Source organism: Mugil cephalus, chromosome 5 (genome assembly GCF_022458985.1).
Source record: "Mugil cephalus isolate CIBA_MC_2020 chromosome 5, CIBA_Mcephalus_1.1, whole genome shotgun sequence".
NCBI lineage: Eukaryota > Metazoa > Chordata > Actinopteri > Mugiliformes > Mugilidae > Mugil > Mugil cephalus.
The window spans coordinates 3,853,054-3,864,630 of NC_061774.1; positions in this window are offsets into that span (position 1 = coordinate 3,853,054).

An 11,577-nucleotide genomic window follows, 5' to 3' on the forward strand; every position below is an offset into this window, starting at 1 on the left:
TTCCACTCTGCAGAATGGCAAACAGATTCAGTGCACTGACCTCACATAATCTGAATCTATAATGTAACATAATATATGTATGACAGCTAGAGTGTTTGTCATGTATCAAGCATACACAGCGCATGAATTCTGATTTGTCCTGTGCTATTTACCCTGCATTGTACTGCAAGTCCTTCACTCTGCCCTTACAGAATGTGTTGCTGTTTTTCTTTACACCATAGTTTTGACCTATGAAACCCATTAGTTGGCGCTGTTAATTTTATTTTTCTCTGAAGTTAAGGCCAGGAAATTTGCTTTGACAACGTACAAGAAATGGCATACTGTAGGCACTTGAACATCCTCAAAGGGATGCTACTCATTGAAACCTCTGAGACCGAACTCAAACACAGACTCGACAGAGTAAGCAACACAAGGGCGGCAGTTTGTTTGCTGAACTATAAAAAGTGCAACTACAGTATACCAGGAGCTAGATGAGCATCCAGGCATGGCCAGCAAACTGATGACCTCAGGGAGCAAAAATGTCAAAGTGTGTCAAGACAGAGGCACAGGGCTCTCAGCCAGACTGGATCCTCAGAATACGGATTCGGCCGATACTTGGCCCATGAGTGTCCATAAAATATGAATATGTGCATGTGTGTGTACATTTTCATGTGGCTTTCCATGTATGGTCACTGATGAGCACTGTACTGCATATCTGGCCTTCTTAAGTTTATATGCTAACATGCTGTACATAGATGAATAGATCTGAAACATTTTCAAATATAAATTTCTTCTAATATATACACACAATATGTGTTGATTTTTTGAGTTATATTACACAAAAGCAAGTTAACAGTTCAGCTGACTTTTTGGAGACTAATCTCTAATATAGCATAAAATTATCATGCACATCACCAGATGTGAATCACTGCAAATGTGTGACTTGATATCTTCATGTCTTTGTTGATGTAATTAGATGTTTGTTTTTAGCCAGTGGGCATGGCACAGTGTCACTGCTGCTGTAATCGTACAGAATCAACACTCATTTAAATGAGGAAACAGTGTCCGAGAGTGTTGGATATAGAAGTGGATTTAATTTTTGTAAAATTATTATGGTTTTTGCACCTTACAGGACAATGTGCACATTCCACTTTTGTACATGAAAATTTGTATGGTATTCTGCTATCAGCACACATAGCATGTCCCATGAAGTAAAAAACAAGGTTTGAGTTTAAAAGTCACTGACTGAGTTTATACTGTTTTATTCTGTATAGCTTTTCTATAATTTTGTACAGTTTCCAGTTTCCCTTCAATTAGTGTCACGAGATAGTAGTGAGATTGAAGTACTTTATTTCAGTACTTCAGGCTCTTTGGCTGTTATTCTGTGTGGCATGTGCAGCTTGTTTAATTGGAGAATTATCTCCCAAGTGGAAAAAAAATGAAAACAAAACTCGCCATATTGTACCTGAAGAGAACAAACTGAAGATTTTCTTGTAATAAACAACTTCTGTAGCAAACTTTGAAGAAAGCTCAGCAGCGGCAAAAATATTTTTATTTATGTATTAATTTGTAAATGATTAAGTCTTACATCTTCAGTGGTCTCTGTCTGTCTTGTGTTTTGAGTTTGTGCGTGTTACAGTGTGTGTAGATATATACACAGGTGTAAGATACATTTAAAGAATTGCTTGCACAGCAACTCCACAAATTTCATTAAAGCATTCTTAGACTCCTAATGGGGGAAACAAATTGTCTCAAGGCATTCAGAAATCTCATTGTCCCAATAGTCTCTTCCTAATTGCCCCAATGAGTTTTCTAATTGTTAAATAAAATTTGGTGATTGTGATCAGTGCGCAGCTGTTAGATTCTCTGTATGTGTCTATGGCTTTCGCTTCATCCATCTATGGCCACATGTCTCTGAAAAACATGCAGGGATGTATCATTTATGTGTGTGTGTATAGGTAGGATGCTCTGCGGATATTAAAACACTAATGGTTATTAAACCGCAAGTCAGCATGTCTATGTGGCTGCATGTTGAATACTAGATGAGGTCTGAAATAAGATTTCATTCATTAAAGGAGAATCAAGAGTTTACTCAACAACTGAGAAATTAAGCATGAAGTGATGACCTGGCTGCTGGCTTGCAGTGCATAATTAATCAGCTTAACTCTATAAAAATGGATAAGTGAATTAATGTCCTTCTGTGCTTAACAGAAAACTATAAGTCACTCTTCATCAGGGATGTTTTTTTTTTTTTTTATCTTTATTTAAAACCGGTTAATACTATGTTAAAAGTGCAGGTCTATCATATGCTGCATGCAATATGTGGTAATTAATTCCTCATAACTGACAAGGGAAGACACAACCGCGTATTTCCTGCAGTATGAAAAAAAATGTTTTTTATATGTTTTTCTCTGGAAAAGTTTCATTGTATAAAAATGCATGTGAAGCAAAAATGACAGTTGTTGCTTTGGCGGAGAGAAGCCTAACTGCAGATGGAGATGCGTTGCTATGCAACTGGGATTTCAAAAGTACTTGCAGCACCAGGGTCACATTTCAGTGTCTGTCTCCACCGGCTTGGCAGGAACTGATGACTGCTAATAATGCTATTTTTAAAGCGTCTCATTTGCACCCCTCCAAATAGGAATATTCGCGTGCATGATGCATTATTATTTACGGTTTCTGAAAATGATTCCAGACAGGGAACTTTTGCCTTTTTTCCCTGGTTCATACCTGGCACTTCTCCCTCATAAACAGTCTGAGCACACGCTGTAGTGGAGCTGCGCAAATAATATTAGATTCTACCAACTGTTGTCTGGAATCTGAGAAATTAAGGTTAATCAAATGTTGTTCCTGTGACTGGCAAAGAATAACAGACTGCAGTTCTGTTTCTGAATGAGAGAGTTTGACTCATTCCGTTCCTGCAAAAATCCACTGTTCCTTCTCTCAACTCTTAAGGGTGTATTAGATGTAGCTCATATATAATGTGCTCAGTGTGTCATCTGCCGTCCATCCATTGTCTATCCATCGTCTCCAGACAGGGGTTGCAGGGGGACTGGAGCCTGCCCCAGCTGTCACTGGGTGAGGATCAGGGTTCACCCTGGACATGTTGCCAGTCTGTCAAACAACCATTCACACTCAGCCAACTTAGAATCAAACCTGTGATACATGTGTTCTTAAGGCACTTCATCAGCATCCGGAGACTCTGAAGAGAAGAACACGGAAAGGCCTCGGCCAGCTAGTGGCTTTCGAACCCAGAACCTTCTGACTGTGAGGCAACATCATGTGTCATCTTCTGAGAGGATTTTTATCGGTGTTATTATTTCTATTTCCCTGGCAAAGGGCTGTGAATAGTTGCATACACTACAGCTAGTGACTCTCTTCTCAAAAACTTTACCCTGAATGACACACAGTCATTTGGTACATGTGGAAGAAAGTCCCTCTTGTCTGTGACTTTCCCGAACAGCTCGGTTTCATCAGATATCACACTAGATACCTGTTGCTTAAAATGTCCACTAAATGTATCATCACAAACTCCATACACATGGTCTCACCACATCACCAGGGACAGAAATGTTCATCAGTGTTCAATCAGTGTTGAATCACGATTGCCGTTAAATAATGACCAATTACCTAAAATAACCTTAAATAACAGACTTGTTTCACAATAAGCTGCTTCCCCAGGCTACCAGAACACACTTGACTACATCAGACCACATTCACACACAAACACCTTTCAGACACGGAGGCCTGCTGGGAGACAGAGAGGTCAGCTGAGCAGGGCGGCCCGAGGTTGCGGTGTTATGCAATGAGTCAAAGAGGGATTGACTGGGAAAACAGGAAACGACTAAGCCTGTTTCTTGTAACGTGAAGTCAGTCACTGTAGCAAAACAGCTCAGCCGACACAAAAACACTTATTCACACGTCTGCGCGTCATAAGGCAGAAAATAGGTGAAAAAGTCAGACAAACAAACATCCTGATGCTCTGTCAGTAGCGGACAGAAAAGCCACATTAAGGGCAGACTTTTCATATGTTAGTGATGTTTTCATTCTGAACAAAATGGCTGCAAGGAAAAAAATAATAAAACAGAAATATGGCTCAGCGTTGTAAAGCATGTCTCCACTTGGTGGCAGTGTTTTATTCTTCATCAGTGATCATTCTTCAGGGAGGATTTGGACAAACCCACACTTCTCATCTCCAGCATCAGGCTGTAGCTGTCACTGTGAAACTGGTGGAAACATAACTGCATTAGTTTAAGTCAAGGCGTCCAGCACTTTCAGTTCATCCAAACGCTTCTGCTGCCGCTGTCAGGAGGAAAACTTAATTGTCAGCTTACACCATTACTGCAATCTGTATCATCATCATGTCGCGCATAGCCCACTGTTAGACTAATTTGATAATGGCACGGTTAATTAGATGTAAATGATGGCACTCGTGGTAACAGCAAGTCTAAGTCTGTGATCACACCCAGGGTCAAGTAAGTAAGAAATGGCCAAGGGTTTTGTTCTGACGCTCTTCGTGACCTCTGACCTCAAAAAAGCGAAAAGAAAAGAGAAGTCTGAAAGAATTTTTTTTCTTGGGGCAGTTTTTGGCAACTCCAATATAATTCTTGCACAATTCTATGACGATACAGGGATGACTCAGACTTGTGTGGATATAGCTCCCGCTTTATGTTTGTGATCTAAACTGATATTTTCCATTACTCATATAAAAAATGTATACTATAACAACATAATACAAATTAAATGGAGAAATGACCAGCTTGGGGAGCTTTTAAATGCATATCACATGACTTACCATATGTGTATGCGACTTGACAGCGGGTGGTTGAATACGTAGGAGAGGCCTCTGTGATTACTTTCTGCGCTCAGTTTTTAGATGTGTGAGGTAAGAAAGTATCACCATTTATTTAGCGTGTAAAGTGTAAAGATGAGTATAAAGAGAATAGAAGTATAACATAAGTTAAAATAGAAACAAAACAAAAAGAATACACAAAAGAAAATCTGAATAGCTGAGTAATGACCACACATCTGAATCAACAACATGTTGCCGGACAGCTTTAGTTAGTGCTTTAGTTACCTAATGACGACTGAGTGCATTTGTATTTAGCACTAAATGTTGCCAAGATACATTTCTGTGTATTTATTAGATGTGATCATGAAAACAATTGCACTGATGGCGTTTTTATAAACAGGAAGATGTGCGTCAGTGAGATTGGGTTGCCCTTGCACAGTGGTCATGGCTCCAAGTTGTATTTTTCTTCAGTGCATTCAAAAACTATTAACTGTCAAGAGTGTAAGAGAAAACGTTGAGAACAGTCTTCCCTCTTAATTTGAGTAATAAAGTCTTTCGTAATTACAACATGAGGTCATTTTAGGAGCTCCTTGTTTATTAATTCCAAACAAACCAGTCTCTCTCTAATAGCAGTGAACGACTCAGTTTCCTATGAGACTGTCAAGGTGAGGCTGGGTTTTTTGTAAATTGCTGTGGTGTTGTTGTTGTTGTTGTTTTTAGCTGTTTATGTCACTTTTAACATTTGGAAAAGAAAATATTGTCTTTTATGTGGCACATCAACAAATAACATGTAAGTCTCTTCATATCCATATTTGATTACTGCATTGTGCTCAGAAATTCTAAATGCGTAATGCTTTTAGGTTGAAGGTATTTGTTTTGGAGCCGGTAAGTTACCCTAAAAATATTGTCCCTGACAAATACTGGTCTGTGTGTATATCTCATGTTGGTAATAGCTAGTTTTACTACATTGTAATTTTACTAATTATATCTTAATTGCATTGTAAGAACTCTCTTTAGCTGTTGTTTTTAGCATCCTGGCAAGGACTTGAGTTTAAAATTTGATTCTAGCAGGCAACATTTCCATGGGGCGAGGCCTTAATTGTCTATGTTTGTTTCTCGTGCACGCACAGAAACAGGAACATCTTTGTTCTTTTAACAAAAGCACTGATGTGAAGAGACAGAAGCACACAAGCTATGCTCTTGATTGCAGCAGCTCTGGTTTTGACCGATGTGTTGAACACTGCAGTTTCCAAATGAAGATTTAAACCGTACCTCCTTGGCTTTCAATCAAACCAGTTCTTAAAAGAGAGACAGAAATTGCGCTCACTATTTATTTGATCATGTGTGCATATTTCATGTATCTCATGGTTAGCAGCAGAGCACGGTGCCCTGAATCGTCACATCATAGAATTTGTGGCATCCACCGCTCATTTGAATTTCATTTGAAGCACATAGTACAAAAGGAATCTTCCAGTGGAATTTTGTGCAAATGTCCTGACAAGCTATCTTATCTCCAGTAGTTTCACTGAAATTCATTCTGAATTTACATTTTGCTTGGCTTTATTATCCAGCCTGGACCTGCCATTAACTGTTCAGGTGTGAAATATGTCAACAGAGTGTATGATTCAGGAGCGATCCACATGTGCTTCTTCATACAAAAATGCAACTGATTATTTGAATGTAAACCAAATTACTATTCATTTGAAAGAATTCAAATTCATCTGAGGCTTGACACCACCAGTGTCCCAGCAGCCTCACATTGTACAATATGCTTTTTCATCTCATCCTGTTAGCTCAGGGATGACTCAGAGTCCATTGGCAAGCACTTCTTACCAGACTTACACCAGACGTGAAACTCCCATCTAAGTGGACATCTAAATACCAATCTGAATTATTTTGACAATGTGGAAATATTCACGGAGGAAAGCATGGGTTGCAGCTGTTTCTGTCTTCCTCCTGTGACTCCTTCAGGCTGGAAGTAGAAAGTAATGCCAATGCAACACAAAGTAAAACGTGGCAAATGGAATCAAAAATTAGCTTCAATTTAGTTTGTGTGTCATATTGACTCACATCAGACTTGGCGCATTTATTCACTTACAGAACTAACATTTTGTGAGAGCATGTTTAAACTGTGTTTTTTTCTAACAGTCTGGCAGGTCTTGAATAGGACATGAAGAATGAACTAGAAAGGCTCCGTTGTTATAAAATATACAAACCATGAAGTTTAGCAATACACATTAATGGTTTAAAAAATACTATTCATTTTTATTATTAATTATTATTTTTTATTATTATTTCTATTCTACAGCAAAGAATGTTTGAATGCTTTTAAAGTTCACGTGCCAAGTTTGAATTTTTCTTGTTGTATCTTAATAATTTATGCTGCAGATTTTATACTGAGAGAGCAGCTTGTGCAGGCATAACAAGGCAGGCATAGACATAGACATGTTCGATGTACTGATCAGTTCTATTTAACATATGTTCGGTATATATACTGTACATTTAATGATCCACAAGGGAAATTGCTTGTATAGTAATGTATTACAAAAAGATGAGTGCCTTGTCTTTTTTCCCAGTATTATTCTCCCAACAAACCACAGCAAAGAACAAGGCACTCACTGCAACAGACTGGTTGAAAGACTCAAGTAATTCACCGCGCACATTGAAAGACCTGAGCTTCCTGAGTAGAGTCTACTCAGGCCCTTCTTGTAGACAGCATCACTGTTGTCCCTCCAGTCCGGTCTGTTGTTCATGTGGACTCATAGGTACTTGTAGCCGTCCACTATTTCCACCTCCAGACCCTGGATGGTGATGAGCTCCACTGGTGTCATCAGAGAAATTCTGCAGGTGGCAGGACCCAGAGCTGTATCAGAAATCAGAGAAATCAGTAGAAGTCATATCACACAGTTGACATACTGTTTATTGTGGTGTTTTCTTTTACAGGGAATGAGTCGCTATACTGAAAGTGCACAATAACACTAGTATTGTGACTACATCCTGGGTTTAGTGGCATCCCAGATAGCTAGGGTTAAGGTTAATAATCCATCAGCCGTCCCCTCTACCTCCACATACACTTACACAAACTCCACCCTCCTCGTATGTGGAAGACAGTCATGCATGAATACCAGCACTCTGCATCTCATTTAAGTGAAATATGATTACAAGCTGACAGCAACGACGCAGTATAATCAGCTGTGACTCAATTACTGCGACAGGTACACCTACCATTTGCCATTTTAATATGGTCTGTCGACAGCTCACTTATAGGTCTGAGATTATCACACACCCACACATGCACGCACCCAAAGCACACTGTCTTTATATTAGCTTGATGCATAGATTTCCAGAGCTAATCCTTTGATCTGATGCCCGTTTTTGGGGAGCTGCTGTGTTCTCAGAGCTCCCTCGGGCTGCATTTGAGTTCTATTATTTATCACTAAGTGTCACAGAGCCCAGAAGGAATGATGAGGGAAAACAAGGTTCATCTTCTGTTAATTCTTTCATACACCTCACAGAACAGAAGGAAAAGCTAGGGAGCTCAGTGTCACTTTTAATTGGTCTGCTTCAGTAAGCGTCATTGATTTGTCAGTATAATCGTTCATTGCTTGGACGACACTTGAGAATGAATGGAAACAACAGGAATTAAGTTATGATGTTTTCTTTAAAGCTCTGGCATTTGGCTGTCTGTTGTGTTAGGGATTATCAGCAAGATTTCTCTTTTGTGGGCATTTGCTTCTTTATTGTATGGACAGGTTCACATACATGTTTTATATGTTTTAGTTGAATCTTGAATCTTACCTTTAAAAGTATTTGACAATTAGAATTTAGCCTGGACGCATCCAATAGATGCAAATATAGCCTCACAGCACTCATTTTATTCTGATCTAATTGGCAAATTATTCCTTGTTTAAACTGAGCAAAAATTCACCAATGTTTAAAAATACCATTTAATTTTATGGTGGATTATGTGACAGATTATTCATCAGCCAGAGACAGCACCTTCTTCGTGTCTCAGTTGGTTGCTTGGCAACTGCTCAATGTCAAGACTTGTTTGTGGGGAGTAAACAAACATGCAAGACTCCTGCAGAAGTGTTTTGTACACTATGCAATGCTTTCTGTAAGTGAACAATAGAGTTATATACTGATCAGTCATAACATTATGACCTATGTGTGTAGGTCTCCCTTGTGACTCCAAAACAGTTGTAACTCATCAGAGAATGGACATGAACCTTCTGAGGGTGTCCTGTGGTGTCTGGAAACAGCTAGTTGTTAATGGGGTCCTGTGGGAGGGGAGGGATCATCCCATAGATACTTGATCAGTTTGGGATCTAGTGAATTTGGAGGCCAGGTCAACACCTTGTGCTGTTCGTCTTGTTTTTTGAGTTGTTCCTAAAGAGTTTTTATATGTGTGTTTGTGTCAGACTGCATCCTGCTGGGGTGACTGCTGCCATCAAGGAGTGTCATTGCTGTGGGGTGGGGGTGTCCTGTCTGGTCTAGGTGGGTGGTACATGTGTTAGGATGTGCAGGTTTCCTCTGTCTGTTTTCCCCCTCCCCTCTGTGTTTGTCTCTGTGGACTGGGCACGGCTCTGTCTCCACCTGGAGCTACACCTGTTCTGCATCAGGCTCATCGAGTCCCCCTCCCTGTCTGCAGGATATGAGGGCCCATCCTGCCTGTATGTCGCCAGTTCATCGTTGATTCTCTAGTGTGCCATCGTCCAGTCGTCCTGCCCCTGCGCCCAGCCCTGCCTCACCTGCCTTTTCCCCTGCCATCCACTCACTAACCCCAACTTATTTGAACTCACAAATAAATCGAGCAACCGCAACGGGTATGTGTTGAGTCCAGTTTTTCCCCTGACGCGTAAGCTTAACAATATGTCTAAGTAACACCTACATGAATGAATCAGTCAGTGTTTTTTCACTTTCTGTCAGTGGTAATAATGTTATGCCTGATAGATGTATGCTCTCTTTGTGTGTGGATGTAGCTGTCCACTCTGTATGTTAGCTTCCTTCATGAGAATCACAAGACATGCATGGACATATGGAGCCAAAGCTACATATCAGTGTCATACCATTCCCTCCATTGGTATTGTATCTAAACTTGCTGCATGCACACTGTAACACTCTTAGAAAACAATAAAAGCTAATATCAATAAAAGACAATGCTGGATATTAAGAGAAAGTGTAATTGATTTTAAGAAATGGCCAGTTTTAAATGCACGTTGCATCCGAACATAATTATTCTCCACAGTCTGCTGTAGTAATGACTTGGGTTAAGAGAGTAAACAACTCCTATGGTGTACTGACAAAGACAAATGACATACTCTTTCTTCTGCCCTTCTGTTTTTGCCTGTGCACCCAGCTGCGCCTTTCGGCAGAGATGTTACACTGCGCTCTGCTCAAGCTTAGAATTTCAGTCCTTAGTTGGCTGTAGCGGCAGAGAAGAGGCAGAGGGGAGACATGGAGAAAAAGGATGGTCTAATTACCTAATTGGCCACTCGTGGTCTCCTCTCTGTGGAAATGACTTTGTAATGGGCTCTGTCTCACACAGGTGCTTTCCCAGCGCGAGTCCAGCCACCAACACAGATGGAGGAACTTCATCTTAGTCTTCCTCCCACAGGCATTTGCTATGTTTTTTCTTTTCATCTGTTAAATTTAGCAATAGTCTCCTTCATTATTTTCCCATTGTCCGCTTCATGACCTCCACTCTTTCCTGTACATTAATTTAAAACATCTATTAAAGGTCTTTTCGTAGATTTTAGTCTTATTTTCCAATATTTGTGATGAATGTTTTCTTAGGAGCTAGAAAAAAGTGCATTTTTAGAAAGTAACCATGTCCCATTTATGTGAAAAAGGTTAAACAATGTTTTTCATCTCAATGTACACTCACTTGCCAGTTGAATAGGTACACTTGTCAAACCAAAAGCCTTCTGAAATAATTCCCCTGCAATAAAACCTTAATTCACAAGATCGGTTGTATTCAGTATTTGTTTGAGAATTATTTATTTATCTGTGTTTTCATTTTGAAGGCTGTGGTGTTTTGTGTTGTATTGTGTCGTGTTGTACACGACACATTTCAACCCAATGAATGAGTGTTCTTGAATTCATTGAAGTTTAACAGAACCACAAACTTTGTGTATGGTCCAAAATGACCATACAGTTAAATTACCACCTCTCTTATTCTATTACAACATGATCTGAACATAATAACAGGATGTGTAAGCTCAACAATAACAGTTTGCTCGGCTTCATTTTCTGTAACTGCTTGTCCTCTGGAGGGTTCGGGGGGTTGGAGCCTGTCCCAGCACCGGGTACACCGGGTACACCCTAGAAAGGTCTCCAATCACACTGTGGGAGGAAGCTGGAGTGCCCACATACAGGAAGAACATGGAAACTCCAAACAGAAAACCCAGCCTAAATCCAGAACCTTCTTTCTGTGAGGCATCAGTGCTAACCACCACACCACTGCGCCCCAGTCTGCTCCTGTGTTTAAAAGATCTTTGACTACATTTCCAAAGCTGTCCTTGTATTGAGCCATAATAACAACAAAGGAGAAGAAGATACAACGCAAAATGGAACATGTTGGAATTTATGGCTCTGATCTTTCTGTTTCTGTTGCCTACATTGACAGATGTAAAAGTAATACATGTTAAACATCCAGGCTTACAATCCGTAACAGCCTAATACCCTCTACAGTGACAATGAACTACGTCGCTATTTCAAAGGTTTAGGAAACAAATAAAACTTTAATAGGGGCACCAGTATGAGAAGCTGCTACAGAGTTTAATCAGTTTAAGTTCAAAACATAA